We start from the raw sequence: 15,876 nt of genomic DNA, 5'->3' as shown, positions 1-15,876 counted from the left end.
GGCGTTCAGGTATTCATTTAAGGTATTCCTTAGACCCACTCTCAGTGAGACTAAGTATTCATCAGCTCTGAGATTTCTTTTGCTTAAACAATCCTAACTGTGTTATACACAGAAATAACCACAATGTGAAATACATTTCTGTTATATTTTCTGGCAAAAATTCTTTTCATGTTTGTCTAAATAAGCAGGCTGAATTTCATCATGGACAAAGCTTTGTTTATTTTACATTTCTGGCCTGCTAAATTATATTATGTCAAATTATGGCAGATTACAGGGCACCACATCATGTTACACAGTTCTCATTGTAAGTCAATTCAACGTGACACAATATGACAAAGTAATGCAATATATCAGTTCTATAGCCACAATCTTTAAGTAATGAGGTAATATTTCAGCACTCTAACCAGAGTACCTATTTAGTATTAAATATTCATCATCTACTCCAACAGCAGCATTTGGAACAACTGGGTCAAGTATCCACAGGAAAGGGATGTTTTTATTGTCTTCTCTAATTGATGAAGCAGTACCATGCTAGTATTCTTTCCACATTATACAAACTCATTTTGTTAAAACACTCACTATACATGTCAACAGTTTACATATCTTCAGCTGATAAATATATGTGTTACTAAAACACACAACTCACTTGGCTTTTAAGCAGCACTGGTCTTCATTAAATTCCTGAGTGAACCTACTGCTTCAGTAATCAAAATCCTATTGAATAAAATATTTCATTTGTGCAAGATTGGGATGTGAACTGAGTGTTTAATGGCAAGAAAGTGAATTTTGCTCAATAAAAATAAGCCAGTTAATTATCGTAGTAATCTGTACAGTAAATCCATCAGGAGTGACCAGAATACTACTCCCTTTCTCCACAGAGCAAACACAGCACTAAGCAAGCTGCAGGTCACATTTATACTGCCTCACCACTCATGTTCTAAGGATTCATCTAGAGAGTAAGGCTGCAAAAACACTTCTGTAGCATCAAGGTAGTGCAATACAAAACATATGTCTACAGTGAGACTGTAAAGTAGAACACAGATACTTGAGCTAGTTTTGGTAACCAGTGGGAATTTGATCTGTGATGTGGAACTCAATAAAAATTTGGACAGTAATCTACTAATCTTCTGGAGAGTGTCCACACTCACCTCTGTTACTAAAATAATGTTGTTACACTATGCTACATTAAGTGTGATGTCTTGCTGTTGTTTCTGCCAACTAACCCTTGCATTTAAGAGGAGAAACCCTTATAAAGGTAACAGTACTTTCAGTTAGTGCCCCTTCAAACATCCAATGTAGTGAGAGTGATGAATAGAGAGGCTAATTAAGCAGCCTAAGTTTCCAATGCAGTTATTCCATGAGCTTCTCCAATTAAAAAGCTTAAATGGGAAAGAAAAATATTTTAGAAAGGCAGCTTTTCTTTGGTATTTTCCAATTTAGTTAACAATGTAGCCAGCTGTATACCCCTTTCTGCCATATCAATAAGAGGAGCAGCATGAGGAAAGAATTTAGAAAGCAATGTGGCTCCTTACCCCAGCATTTTTGATATTATGTCTGTTGTTGATTTATGGCCCAAGGAAGAAATGTGGGGAATAAGGATGAGAAGGAAGGGAAAACAGGCAGAGAACCATTTTACAATTTTATTAATCTTTTTATCTATATTTAAGGTCTTTCTATATTTAAGAAGTTCTTTCATCCTGTCTTTTGACAAAGAGGGCTTTTATATAAAGAGCAAACACTGTTATCCAGAAAATTATATCTGGGTCTTGTTCCTGGTTCCCAGAATGTATAGTGAAGCAGATCACCACTTTTGAGAAAAATCATTATTCAGGCAGATAAACAGAATTTGTATTTACAAAATTGTCTGTTTCTACTTTTCGATAAATCGCACCAGAGACATCTGAGAGATAAAATAAGTTCTCTTTTAACACTCCGTTATAAAAACCAGTCTCTCAGTCTAAGAATATGAATCAGAATACTGCTAAACTGTACCTTAATTGCTAAGAGAATACCTGAAGTTTCAGATAAGCTCCTTAAAATTTGTATGCAAATATTATAGAAAATAGAGGGGTTTGTAATTGTGTATGTAAGAATGTTATGGATCTTCAGACTAATTTTCACATTAATTTAAAATGCTTCGTTACAGTGTCAAAGTCTATTTCTTTTTTTTCTTACAATATACTACTTTTTCTTTTATTGATACCTATCTACCTGTCTCTCTATCTACTCACATACATACATACAAAACCCATTGACATCTAGCAGGAGAATCAAGTCTTTCTTTTAAAATAATAATGAAGTATTAAATGAAGAAAAAATGCATAAGACATAAATAATTTATAAAATATATTTTTTGTTGTTGTTGTAGGTACTGAAAATAATACATGTCAAAATACTTCACACGTATTACCAATTCTGTATTGTAAATTTGCAATATGTTGTTTGAAAAGAGAGAAAGATTGTTTTAGATGAGTAATTCAAGCACTAAGTATGAAGTTTTAGGTGGATAAACTACTTCAGTTTGGTGTGATGAACAAGTAAAATTCAGAAATTATGCTTATCTATTTTTTTAGTCAAATTTTCACTTGATTATGAAGTAGTGGTTTATATTGCAGCTAACTACATATTTTGGGGTTTTTTTTAGAAGTACCAACTAAAGACTATAATAATTTTTAAAGCTTTCCAAAGTATGAGCCGTTATGTGTGTCTTACTTTGGTAAGGCATATTTAATTTGAAGCTGAGAATTTTGACATGCAGTGCTGGATTGAACAAATCTGTATTTACTTGCACATCTTTTATCTGAGGTTGGTAATGGGTACTGCATATCAGCTGTGCATTCTTGAGATTCAGTTACACCATTTGACAATACTAAAAATTTAAATCCTCACTGCAGAACAGGTAAGGGACCTACAGGAAATCTCTAGTGGAATCCCTGACTATGCAACAAAGCTAACCTAAAGATGTAGTGCTAGTGCATGTCTTGTGAAAATCTCTTACTGTAGGTTGGAAGGATACTCAGAGGAAAAGATTCATTCCCTCAGTTAAAGTAACCCTAAGGCTGGGAAGTTTCAAGCTATTAAAATCAATATTTTTTCTTTATGTGTTCACACAAATAAAGGATTTGAAAAGTTATCCTGCAGATTTTGTTCAGAAGAAAAGTCAGATACCTTCATGGAATTATGAATTGAAAAGGTTTTGAGAACTTTGTTTTGTCTTGCCTGGTCACTGAGTTTGCTTACTGTTTTAGCAATACAGAATATTTTTTCACACTTATTTCTAGGAAAGTATTAATGGATTTAATCTTCATGTATTTAGAAGACTACCTTATTGCACACAGAGGTCAGTTATTTCCCTCAAATTACCTGGAAGTCTGCCACTCTTATATTAGAAGATATACTATTTGCAGTACTTCTGTTTTGAACAGATGCATCCCTGCCTTGACAGTAGGGCTGGACTAGATAATTTCCAGAGGTCCCTTCCAAAACTAATGATTCTGTGATCGCATCCAGTAAGTGATCTTTATCATCTCAAAATGTAGTTGCTTGCTCTTTATGGTTCAATCTATACCTCCTGGCAGTATTCTCTACCAAATTTATTATGTAAAAATGCACCATAGTGAATGTTGCCATGTGATCAACACATCTGCTCACGTTAATCTAGGTTACTTACTCTCCATCTCTTCAATTATACTCCCTCTTTCACTTCATACATATGGACATGTTTTTGGTATAGAATTTGAACTCTTTCTGTAAATGTGGTTGTCTATGAATATTTACCCAAAATAGTCACTTTTATGTGGCCAGGTAATTTCAAGTCCAAGTAAGAATTCAGCTTGCATTCTTGCTATTTTGTTTCTACTAATAGTAAACTGAAGAAAGCAACAAACAGAATGATACAGATTTGTATATGATTAAGTATAACTTGGTATCTTCACAGAATATTTGCGATACATAGTTTGTAATTGCATTTGTAAGTAGTAAAGTAAAATTTGAAAGATGGTGAAGACAGAGTAATACTATTAAAGTATACAAAGAAATCATAAGAACAAAATAAAATCATATGCTATTTAAACATTGCTGGTAATGGACAATACAGAGATGTATAGAGAAGATTAAACATCTATTTTATACTAAAGCATCCTTCAGCTTATCTATGTATAAGGAGAGTATGTTGTGTTTCACATTTGTCCTCAGGAGGCTGGATCTGCTTATGTAAGTAACATGAAATAGCAAACAATACCATATACTAAATATACAAACTATGCTATGTTTGGCCACTACAGGAAAAACAGAATTATCTTATCAGTTGAAGCACCACTCAGTGCAGCTAGGTTTTAAATAGACTAGCTGCCTACAGCTAGCACTACTTTTAAGTGTGCAAGGAGTTACTATTTCCTGCTTTTTTCATCATACCTAATACTAAAATTCCTAATTTTTATTTTTAAAAAACTTTTCTAACAGGATTTAGACAATACTGTATTAATAGCAATACATATTATTGATATAACAACAATAACAGAGTCTCATATACATACACACATATCTACATAGCCTTTGATTTCTGCGGTCTTGAAATACAATTCACTTGGCTTGGGAGCCAATAGATGTTTTAAAGATGCTTGTTGCGAATATTCTGGCTTGTACACTTAATTTCACTTTCAATACAGGCAACCTTTTATAAATAAACTTTATTCCACTAATAAATCACTATATTTCTCCCCACCCTCCCCACACAAGGTATCACAGTAATCTTATTCAGAAAAAAGGTAAATAAGCAGTTTCAGGCACCACCCATCTGCAGTGAGTGGCTCCTTATTTAATGCCGATTTTCAACTACATATATTTACAATATATGTGTGTATCAGCTTTCTTTCTCACCCAGAAGCCTGGAAAACTAAAATATCAAGTCTCCTTATGTCTTATGCTCAAGACTTGTAATCACTCATATTATTTTATCTAAACAAATAAAATAACACATTTTCTCACTAGTGGAGAAATACGAGAATACATTAAATTTAACATAGCAGACCAACTGATAGGTCAAGACGGACTGACAGCTGTATACAGCACAACTTCAATCTTTCTTCTTTCCTTCAGTACATTCCATCTTGAGGGTTTTTTTATGTGTGATAGACTCCAAATTGTTGACAGACTTGAGATGCTTTGTTTCCTATATTGGCTTCTGCTGAAATAATATGATCACTTACATCACTAAGTGGTCATCAGTTACTTAGGTCTCACCATGACCTTGCGGATAATTTGGAATCTTGAGAGATAGATTGATTGAATATAAACCCCCTTGATAGTACAGCTATGGTAGAGGCATTCTATATGAGTCTCTTACTTCTTCACTGGTTTTGAGTTTTGAATCATTCCCTTACACAATAATTCGGATTGCAGTCTTTCTTCACGATATCTCAAATGAAACGTATTTTGCGCAGTTTTGTTCACTATCCAAAAACTAAAATCGCATTATATTATCCTTCTTTTAGTTTTAACCAAAGATGTTAAATTAAATAGCTTTCACAATCATTTAACTCTTCTTTCTCACCAGTAGTTGCAGTCATCAGATCATGTCTGCATTTCTTCATCATAGAACAGAATGGAGTAGAATATTTCAGTTTGATAGAAAAGGAACGGGGTATTTGGGACATGATCATGAGCCAGTAATGTGCCTCCGCCTCAAAGGCGGCTCCCAGACTGCATTAGGCAAAACATTGTCAGCAGGTTGAGGGATGTGATCCCTCCCCTCTACTCACCACTAGTGAGGCCTCATATGGTGTCTGTCTCCAGTTCTGGCCTCCCCAGTATAAGAGAGACACTGACAAACTGGAGATATCCAATGAAGAGGTACAAAGATGATGAAGGGACTGGACAATCTCTCCTAGGAGAAAAGCCTGAGAGAGCTTGAAATTTTTAGTTTGGAGAAGAGAAGCCCTGGGGGAAATCTTATCAATGTGCATAACTACCCAAACAGAGGGTACAAAGAAGACAAAGCCAGGCTCTTTTCAGTGGTGTCTAGTGACTGGACAAGAGGCAATGGACACAAACACAGGAGGTTCCTTCATCAGAAAACACCTTTTTACTCGAGGGTGGGAGAGCACTGGTGCAGGCTGCACAGAGTGGCTGTGGGGTCTCTATCCTTGGAGATATGCAGAAGACAACAGGAGCTAGTGCTGGTAAACTGGTTCTTAGGTAGACCTGTCTGAGCAGGGGAGTTGGACTAGCAGACCTCCAGAGTTTCTTTCCCCCATCAAACATTCTGTGATCCTGTGATTCTAATTTACTGTATTAGGTAGGAATTTCACTCAAGACTCATGATTTGTCTGAATATATAGGAAAAAAGATGGTCCTGATCAAGCTGAAGATTAAGATGCAGCAACACACACAGTAAAAAATCCAGGAAATACTTAAAGCTTTGCCCATTTCAGGATTTACCCAGACACTTATTACAGTGTGCACAGTCCCTTTAACCTTCAGCATCACAGTGGCAGCTAAAAACAAAGAAACAAAGAAAGAGGAAAGCAAACCCTAAGACTCTGAAAGGGGGTGATGACACAGGGCTGATAGACTCAAAACTGAAAAAAAAACAAGCAAAGAAAGCAAGAGATTTTGAAAAACAACTTGCATCCAAAAAAAATATATATACACATAAGAATAAAATAAAATCTTAAACATTCATTACTGAGTACATAAGCATATAGTCCCATTTTTATAAAACTGACCAGGCTTGCAACTTTTTAAACTAGACCTAATAAAATATACAGATGGTTCTTAGAAATCATTATTGAATTACTTCTTTGACTAGTGTTGCAATGGGTGTTTTGATGGCAAGGGAAGCTTCAACTCTCTAAGTGATTTCAATCTCCCTGTTTGACTGCCACGCTGCTCTTCCCCAAGGAGGCACACACTGAAGCAACAAGACCTTCTCTGAAAGTGAGCAGAGATCTCATTTTTCTTCCACTGACACTTTTTGACAGGAGGTAAGGCAGACGTACAAAGAATGCAAGGCCATTTTAAGGTGAGGTTAAATGTTATAGCTGTTGTAATCTAAGAGTTTACTGCAGCAAAAAGGAGGAAAACACTCCTTCCACCCCATTCCGCTAATAGCCTTAGTCTCCCTGGTCTTTTGCTGATGTTATTCAGGTCTCAGATTCATTAGGTCCTTAGATAACATGATTCAAATAACTAAATTATTTGAAAACTAAGCATTTTTTCTGCTGAATTAGCTTTCCATCAGGCTTGTGCTTAGAGTGGCTCATGAGAGTTTGGCAAGCTCCAGAATCAAAGTTGCTAAAAGAACTTCTCCAGAACAGGGAAGGACATATCATGATATCCCTTTAGTGTTACCAAGATGCTAAAGTGGCTCAGCTGTTGCATTGAACTCATACACACCCTCACTTCCTACGAGGGAGAATAGGAAAACATATTAAATGATGGTTAACACAGGTTACAGCAGGAAGGAGAATATCAACCTCTTAAATTTGAGTTTCTCTTACTTTTGTCCTACAGTACCAGAAAAGTTCAACTTGACAAATGAAAGTTGAGCAAAAAGGATAAGAGGAAGTACTGGAGAAAGGAGGTAAAGCTTAACTAGAAACAATTATCAACTCCTCTTTTATTCAGAGCATACTTTAATTTTATAGAGAACATTTCCATCATTACTTATATAGTAATGTTTAAGTGTATAATTACACATTTGAAAACACAAATTAGTAGTGATCCTTGGTTCATGTGAAAATATGTATGCTTGCCAAGGTTTCTTAATGTTAATTGCTACTCAAAAAATAGTCAAATTATAATTTGATTTTTTTTTTTTTTTACTACAAGTGTGTATAATGATAACACATCTTGGAAGTGCACCCCAAGTAATAACCACATAAAATACATTTATTTCATACCCTCAAAATAATGAAAATTTGGGGCATCAAATTAAAAAGCAGCAGTTGAGGAATTCTTTCAAATTCCTTGCAAGAAAATTTGTTCATCTGCTTTAAACTCTGAAAATGCAGTTTTCAAAATGGGAGAAGCTATGGGCAGTTGAAAAGTGTTGCTAGTCTTCAGCAGCAACTGGAAGAGGAAGGTAAAAACAGTTTTTTGTCCAAACAAATAATCTACCCTTCAAAGCCTTATTAATAGAAACATTTTAAGATAGGAATTTCACAGATTGGCATGGAGGGGAAAACAGAGACAGTTAAACATACTGAACCTGGTTCTACCCTGATTTATTCCATGGGTTTCAATGTAGTGACTTTCAGCAGTGCAAGAAAGAGGCAAACAGGATAATAAATGGAATTCAGAACAAGTTATAGAATCATAAAAATATAGAATAGTTAGGGTTGGAAAGAACCTTAAGATCATCTAGTTCCAACCCCCCTGCCATGGGCAGGTGGGCAGGGACACCTCACACTTAACCATGTCATCCAATGCTCTGCCCAACCCGGCCTTGAACTCCACCAGGAGTGGAGCATTCACAACTTCCTTGGGCAACTCATTCCAGTACCTCAACACCCTCACAGTAAAGTACTTCCTCCTTATATCCAATCTAAACTTCCACTTTTAACACGATACCCCTTGTCCTATCACTACAGTCCCTAATGAAGAGTCCATCCCCAGCATCCCTATAGGCACCCTTCAGATACTGGAAGGCTGCTATGAGGTCTCCACGCAGCCTTCTCTTCTCCAGGCTGAACAGCCCCAACTTCCTCAGCCTGTCTTCATACGGGAGGTGCTCCAGCCCCCCGATCATCCTCGTGGCCCTCCTTTGGACTTGTTCCAACAGCTCCATGTCCTTCTTATGTTGAGGACATCAGAACTGTGCACAATACTCCAAGTGAGGTCTCACGAGAGCAGAGTAGAGGAGCAGGATCACCTCCTTCGACCTGCTGGTCACGCTCCTTTTGATGCAACCCAGGATACGCTTGGCTTTTTGGGCTGCGAGCACAAACTGCTGGCTTATGTTCAGCTTTTCATCTACTGACCAGTTTTTCCACCTACCCCCAAGTCCTTCTCTGCAGGGCTGATCTGAATCTCTTCTCTGCCCAACCTGTAGCTGTGCCTGGGATTGCTTCAACCCAGGTGTAGGACCTTGCACTTGGCATGGTTAAACTTCATAAAGTTGGCAACAGCCCACCTCACAAGTGTGTCAAGGTTCCTGTGGATGGCATTCCTTCCCTCCAGCGTATCAACCGAACCACACAGCTTAGTGTCATCAGCAAACTTGCTGAGGGCGCCCTCAATCCCACTGTCCATGTCAGGGACAAAGATGTTAAACAAGACTGGTCCCAGCACCGATCCCTGAGGGTCACCACTCGTAACTGGTCTCCAACTGGACATTGAGCCATTGACGACAACTCTTTGTGTGAGGCCATCCAGCCAGTTCTTTATCCACTGAGTGGTCCATCCATCAAATTGAAGTCTCTCCAATTTGGAGACAAGGATGCTGTGAGGGACAGTGTTGAATGCTTCACGCAAATCCAGGTAGATGATGTCAGCTGCTTAGCCCATATCCATCAGTTCTGTAGCCCCATCATAGAAGGCCACCAACTTGGTCAGGCAGGTTTTCCTCTTAGTGAAACCATGTTGGCTGTCAGCTATCGCCTCATTGATTTTCATGTGCCTTAACATGCCTTCCAGGAGAATCTTCTCCAAATTTTGCCAGGCACAGAGGTGAGACTGACTGGTCTGTGGTTCCCTGGCTCATCCATTTTCCTCTTCTTGAAAACGGGGGTTATATTTCCCTTTATCCAGTCGTTGAAAACTTCACCCGACCGCCATGGTTTTTCAAATGTCATGAACAGTGTCTTAGGAACTTCATTTGCCAGCTCCTTCAGCACTCACGGATGGATTTCATCAGGTCCCATGGATTTGTGCGCTTTCAGGTTCTTAAGATGGTCTCAGACCAGATCCTCTCCTACAGTGGGCCTAATGTCTTCATTCGCACAGTGACTGCATCTGCCTTCCAAGACTTGGGTGGTGTGGTCAGAGCTTTTGCCAATGAAGACTGAAGCAAAGTCATTCAGAACCTCAGTCTTCTCCAAATCCAGGGTAGCCAGTTCTCCCAATAGCTTCCAGAAAGGGCCCACATTGTCCACATTCTATCTTTTATTTGCAATGTACCTATAGAATCCCTTCCTGTTATCTTTAACATCCCTAGCCAAGTTTAATTCTAAGTTATATTGCTATAATTTCTTCAGGGATGTTATATACCTTTCTATGTGAGACAACAATTGTAATGACTGCATTGAGATATAAAAGCAATATTGAAGCCACCCCCAAACAAACAAAATTTTTAATTTCACCTGAAAAAAAATACTGCAGAAACCCTATATATTTATTGGCAAGAAGAAGAGCCCAACCCTGGATGTTTCAGAATAACTTCCACCCTCAGCAGCATAAAAAATAAAGTATAAGAAAAGATTAAGGGTATAACATTTTTTACTTTTTGAGAGTTATTTACTTTCTCCGGCATAGACAGGAAGACTAAAATCTACAAACAAACAAAAAAAAAAAAGGTAAAATAATCCTTGAATCATATGCTTAAAAGTCTTCATGTTTCTTTACCTTAAAACTAGGTTGCTCCAGAAAGTTAATAGTGGTAGCTGTTAGAGCTTTTTGAATGGGCTTTCATATCATTTGGGGAATGAGGAGTGGGATGGGGACACCAACAAAGAACCCCCTACGAATCTTTGGAAGCTTTTCAAACAAAATGGTTTCCTTAAAACATATCAAACCAAGGTCAGTCTTAGAACAAAAGAATTCAGATCTACTTTTAGGAAAACATATTAAAAATATATATAATCTGAAAAACATTAGCTTGAAGCCAATATTAATTCATTTAACTGTGTACTTGCTGATATTTCTGTGAGGTTTGTACCTTTTAACAGGGACAGCAGGTACTTTGCAAACTTTATCAATTAAGAGGATATAAGTAACCAGAATTTTGTTACTACTTGATCTGAAATCTCTTAAGAGATGGGGACAGAGAAAGGCAGGAGAAGTAAATTCTGTTACTTATTTATCTTTTTTTCCATGAAAAAATCAACAAATATCTACTCAGTTGCTTAAATACCAGTGTCTATTAAAATTTCTGATATTTTACTGAACTGAAATAAGGGGCTGAAAGATATAACACAAAATTATGTGAGGCCTTAAACTTTTACCTGTAGCTATTCAGGGCATCTCATTGTTTAAGAAGATGAATTACAGTTTGACAACATGCTGATGAATTTCAACCAAAATAAGACTGCTTTGCAAACGTGAACTAACTTTGCATGTTCTTTCCACTTTTGTTTCTCGATGTGTTTTACAACAATCAGATATGATTCTCAGGATAAACCATCTTTTCACTCTGGCTCACTCAAAATTGTGAAATTATGTGTATGAAAATGCAGATTTGCTGTATTTCATTAGACTTACTTAGGTCTTAACAGAATTACCAGATAATTGAATGTGTTGTCTTGCTAATGGTCTGTGCAAAAGACAAATACACTTGAAACCAGAGAATACACTTCAGAAATAGTAATAGTGATTGAAAATAGTGACAAATCAGTCCTGAAACCTAGGAAGATGTATAAAGGGAAGAAACAAATAATGCCATAGCACATCCTCATGCTAGAGATACCCAGGTTTTGTCTGAAAGTATTCATTGCTGTTTTGCAAAACCTGTTGTTATCCAGGCCCCTAGGCCCTCCTTTTTCTAAGCACATTTTTTCCAGTAGTTACCTGTTAGAGTTCAAAGAACAGATAACGTCAAACAGTTGTGAATTACTTTTTTCCAAAAAGTCCCCAAAAGACGTTATTTATGTCCACTGTCTAGAAATAAGATACTTACACATATTCCCCAATATAAAACAAGTAAGAAGGAAGAAAAATATAACACAAGCAAAAAGGTGCCTTTTTTACACCATGTTCTTTGTAATATCTGTACCTTCTAGAGGCTCACCCTGGGAGAAGAATAAGCTACAACCTCAAACAGTTGTTAAATAGTCACAAGGGAAAACTAAGAGCACTGCAGAAGGTCAAAACTCATCTTTTGATTTTATGATTTGTCTATCATAAAGCAGAATGGAGAAGAACAGAACCTAAGAAGATATCAAGGAAGGAGTATATATATATCAAAAATATATATGTCGATGCTTAAGGTTTTTTGGTTTTTTTTAGAAGACTGTTAACATAAGAAAGAGAACAGCAAACTAAAAGTGGAACAGGAATGCCAGTGGAACCAGGAAAGGCAGAAGACTACACTTTAAAGATCATGGATTAAGCACCATTTAATAAACAATCTTTGTTTGAGTTTTCTTCATTTACAGAATAGTTTAATCTGTTTATGCTATACCAAATTTTGTAATACAGTTATTTACACAAATGCCCAAAAAAGATTTCAGAAGGCAGCAGAAAGTTCCAGATGAAAATGTCCTAATATGTAATGCACACACTCTATCAAAGGAAGCGGGCACAGCTATCACTGCACAGCATGGTAGATTAAAAAGAAAAATAAAAAGGTGAAGATAGAACATAAAGTTATTAATCTTAATTTATTTACTATTATTTAATATTACCTCCCCATTTAAATCTTTTTTTTTTTAATGTGTTTTGTTTGGTTGGGTTATTTTATCTTACTTTGTAGAAAGGATAATCAAAGATATTTTTATGTTACTATTGGTTACTCCCCAATGCCAAATATCATAAACAATTACACTTAATTAGCTAGTGTTTTTTAAGCAACCCAACATTTTAAAGCAAACATATAATTGGACCCAAAGAAGGAAAGATGGAATCTGGTCTAGAAAAGTTAGGTTTTCATACAAGCAACCTATAACAGGAAATGCCCATATTACCATCTCAGGCTGTTACACACTTAAGTGATTGCACAAAATGCTGAAATATCCATGGGTGTCCAGGAAGATTATAAGAGGGCTCTATATATTTAAACAAGAAGCTTGGTAGATTGGGAAAAACGCAGTTTGCATGCATACTTGCTTTAAAACCTAGCTTTCTGATGTTAGTAGCCTCTAGGGAGAGTTTAATGAAAGCCTCTTTGCCTCAGTCCTGCTAAGGTCCATAGGAAACGAAGTACTTTAACAGAGTTCATTGGAAATGGGACAGAATCAATCTCTCTTCTTTTTCCTTCAGCCTTTCTAAGGCTCTAGAGGAAAGGAACTTTCAGGTGTTGCATACAGGAGCAACTATACTGCTGCAATTTATTATTAATGCCTTGAAAATATTATATTCCATACGTAGAGGAAGTTAAACACTAGACAATGCTCTTATCTCAGACTTACTGATTTTATCCCTTATGGGATACCAAAACCTTCTGCCCCCATCTTTATTACTTACTATTATCTTGCTGCTTTTATTCAGCATTACATTAAAAATATGATAAGTGTCTATCACTTGGGACTAAATATACAGTTCAGCATATCCACTGCACTTTCAAGTACACCATACACAGGCTCATGTATCACTGTTCTTGGTAACATGACAGCATGATAGCAGCCCAGCAAGTGCACTGGACAAGAAGCTACAGGCAAGATTTTTTCTATTTATTTTCTCTATAGGGCTCAACCCTTGCACAGCCCCATGTCTGTCTTTGGGGTTCATGTCTCAGAGCTTGTAATCAGGTAGGGTGTCAACTCAGGAATGAAGCAAGGCCAGGATGTCAGCTTAAATCTGTTAGTGCTTTTCCCACATCTGCAGCAACTCCCGCGCTTGGAATAGTTCAAAAATGTCTGGCTGCTTCTGCAATTTAGAGATCTTTCATTTTTAGGTCAGTCTGCCTCACAAGCTCCAGGCATGCAGCAAGCATTTCAGATTAGGAGCCAGATGCTGTAACTCCTATTTAAATACAAAAGTTTAAAAGGCAAGAAATTCTTCTTTACAGATTTTTTTTTATCCCCCTATTGTGGTATATGATCTTTATGCTTTAATAAGAAGCTCCTGGAGTTTGGCATTACAGATGCAACAACAGGCTTCTGTTATATATCCAACATCAGAGGTTTTCTGAATTAAATATCCTGGTTCCCCATGCAAAAGGGTGGAACATCATAGCAAACAAGAAAATATCTAACTCCACAATTAATTTGTAGTATTTTAATGGGAGTTCTGCCTATACCCAGGTTTGAAATATATGTGGAAAATAAATACTCACTTCAACAAATTTAAAATCAGAAGTATGATTTTGCATTATTCACTGTTTCAGAAAAACAACATTCTCTGGACAGTCAGCATCAACTTGTGGCAATGTTACATGAAGCACAATGGATTTTTGCTTTTTTTTTTTAAAGGTTGGGGTTTGTTTTTTTGCTTGGGGGGGGTGCTGACAAAGCACTAGGCAGTAGGTACAATATATCTACAGTAAGTAGATCAGACTATTTTACGTGCAAACATGCTGCAATAAAGTGCCATCATTCAATCAATATAGATTAGTTAACATTTTTCTTAATGTATCTGTATTACTAGTTCATTAGATCATTAGCTGATAAATAGTGTGGGTAATGGATTGAGAGAATAACTACATACCTTCAGGAAGAACCTGCCCGATAACAATAATCCATTAGAAAAACTGGCAGTATCCTCTGATCTATTGCCCGCACAGCTATGACTTGATGGAGAGTTTCATTCCCTCTGCTCAGCACACCAGAAGAAAATCAGCACAATTTAAATATTTCTCAGGAGGTGACAGCTCTCTAGATCCCTGGTTGCATTCTGTTCCCAGGGGTTGACAATCTGGTGTTCCAGTGTGCATAGAGCAGTGAAGATGAATTGAAAAAGCTTGAGATAAATTAGGGATGGCTAAGTTAAAATTGTCTCTGCTCCCGAGCCTCTCATCTGCAGTCTGCAAGCCTATTTTGCTGTGAAAAAGCTAGATGGCAGGCTGCCTCAGTGAGTTCTTCTTAAGCGACAGGGAGCATTTTCAATGAAGAAAAATTCTCCCATTATCTAAGCTAATGTGACTGCAGCTAAATCTAGTCTTAAAAGTGCCTACTAGAATGAAATTAATTCCCATTGTTGCTTTTTTTAAGCCATGTTAAAAAAGAAAAAAAGAAAAGAAAAGAGAAAACATATAGCACTGCCCTAGATTTTTCTATCTGAAAGAAATACTCAAACTTTTAAAGCTGATATATGGCAGCACATTTCATGAAATAGCTGTGCCCCACAATCTAAACAGGGGAAATTTTAACTGCTTTCTGAACTTTATCTGCTCATACTCGTATTATTCTTCCAGTATCTGCTCTTTCTTTTTTCATGTAACGGTTATTGTTGGCAATTATCTTCATTTTGAATGTTCCAGGAGAGAAAGTGGCAGTATTTTCCACTTCTTTACAAAAAGAAAGACTGACAGCTAAAACTCTGAATCAACATGTTAAATGTAATTGATGTTTTGAGATGACACTAAAAGGTTTCATTAAAAAAAATAAAATTCAACTTTGTAACATGTTGTTGATCTTTAATTATGAACCACATCTCTGACTGCACTAGTTTACAAAGAAGATGGAACTGAAGTTTTCTATATATCAGTTTAGTACAAAAGCTGTTTGACAAAGTCACTAAATTCAAGCTGTTATTTAAAAACTTGTTATTTAGATAGCTCAAGGTCAGGAGGTTATCATTACACATGGTAAATGAAAATTAATATTTTATTCTCTCAAACTTTGGATATAATTTTAGAAAAAGAAAAAATAGAAATAATTTGAAAAAGCCAGTGTCAGTCATGCTCCCTACTAAGGAGGCATTTTTGAAAATCTTTTCTTTAGTTTCAACTGATCTAGCTTTCTGAAATCCTTGGTATCTACCACCATGTCTTTTTCAAAATTGAATTCTCAGTATCACAGAAAATCAGGCCTCCATCCTAAACTGTGAACAAACAGAGATGCA

The 15,876-nt window shown here is 36.5% G+C and overlaps 1 protein-coding gene across 5 annotated transcripts in view; it reads right to left on the bottom strand.

Annotated features, from left to right (window-relative positions):
• Window positions 1–14,922, bottom strand: part of MGAT4C (MGAT4 family member C) — a 393,664-nt gene extending 378,742 nt beyond the window's left edge. For all 5 annotated transcript variants that reach the window (XM_061454645.1, XM_061454643.1, XM_061454647.1 and 2 more), the window contains exon 1: window positions 14,521–14,922. The gene's annotated coding sequence lies outside the window, so the exon portion shown is untranslated. The remainder of the gene's footprint in view (window positions 1–14,520) is intronic.
• Between the last annotated feature and the right edge of the window lie 954 nt (window positions 14,923–15,876).

Source organism: Pezoporus flaviventris, unplaced genomic scaffold, assembly GCF_033815535.1.
Source record: "Pezoporus flaviventris isolate CSIRO_AGI_PZ_B2104156 unplaced genomic scaffold, CSIRO_AGI_Pfla_v1 ptg000016l, whole genome shotgun sequence".
Classification (NCBI taxonomy): domain Eukaryota; kingdom Metazoa; phylum Chordata; class Aves; order Psittaciformes; family Psittacidae; genus Pezoporus; species Pezoporus flaviventris.
The sequence above is the reverse complement of the archived record's forward strand: the minus strand, read 5'-3'. Positions and strand labels throughout refer to the sequence as shown.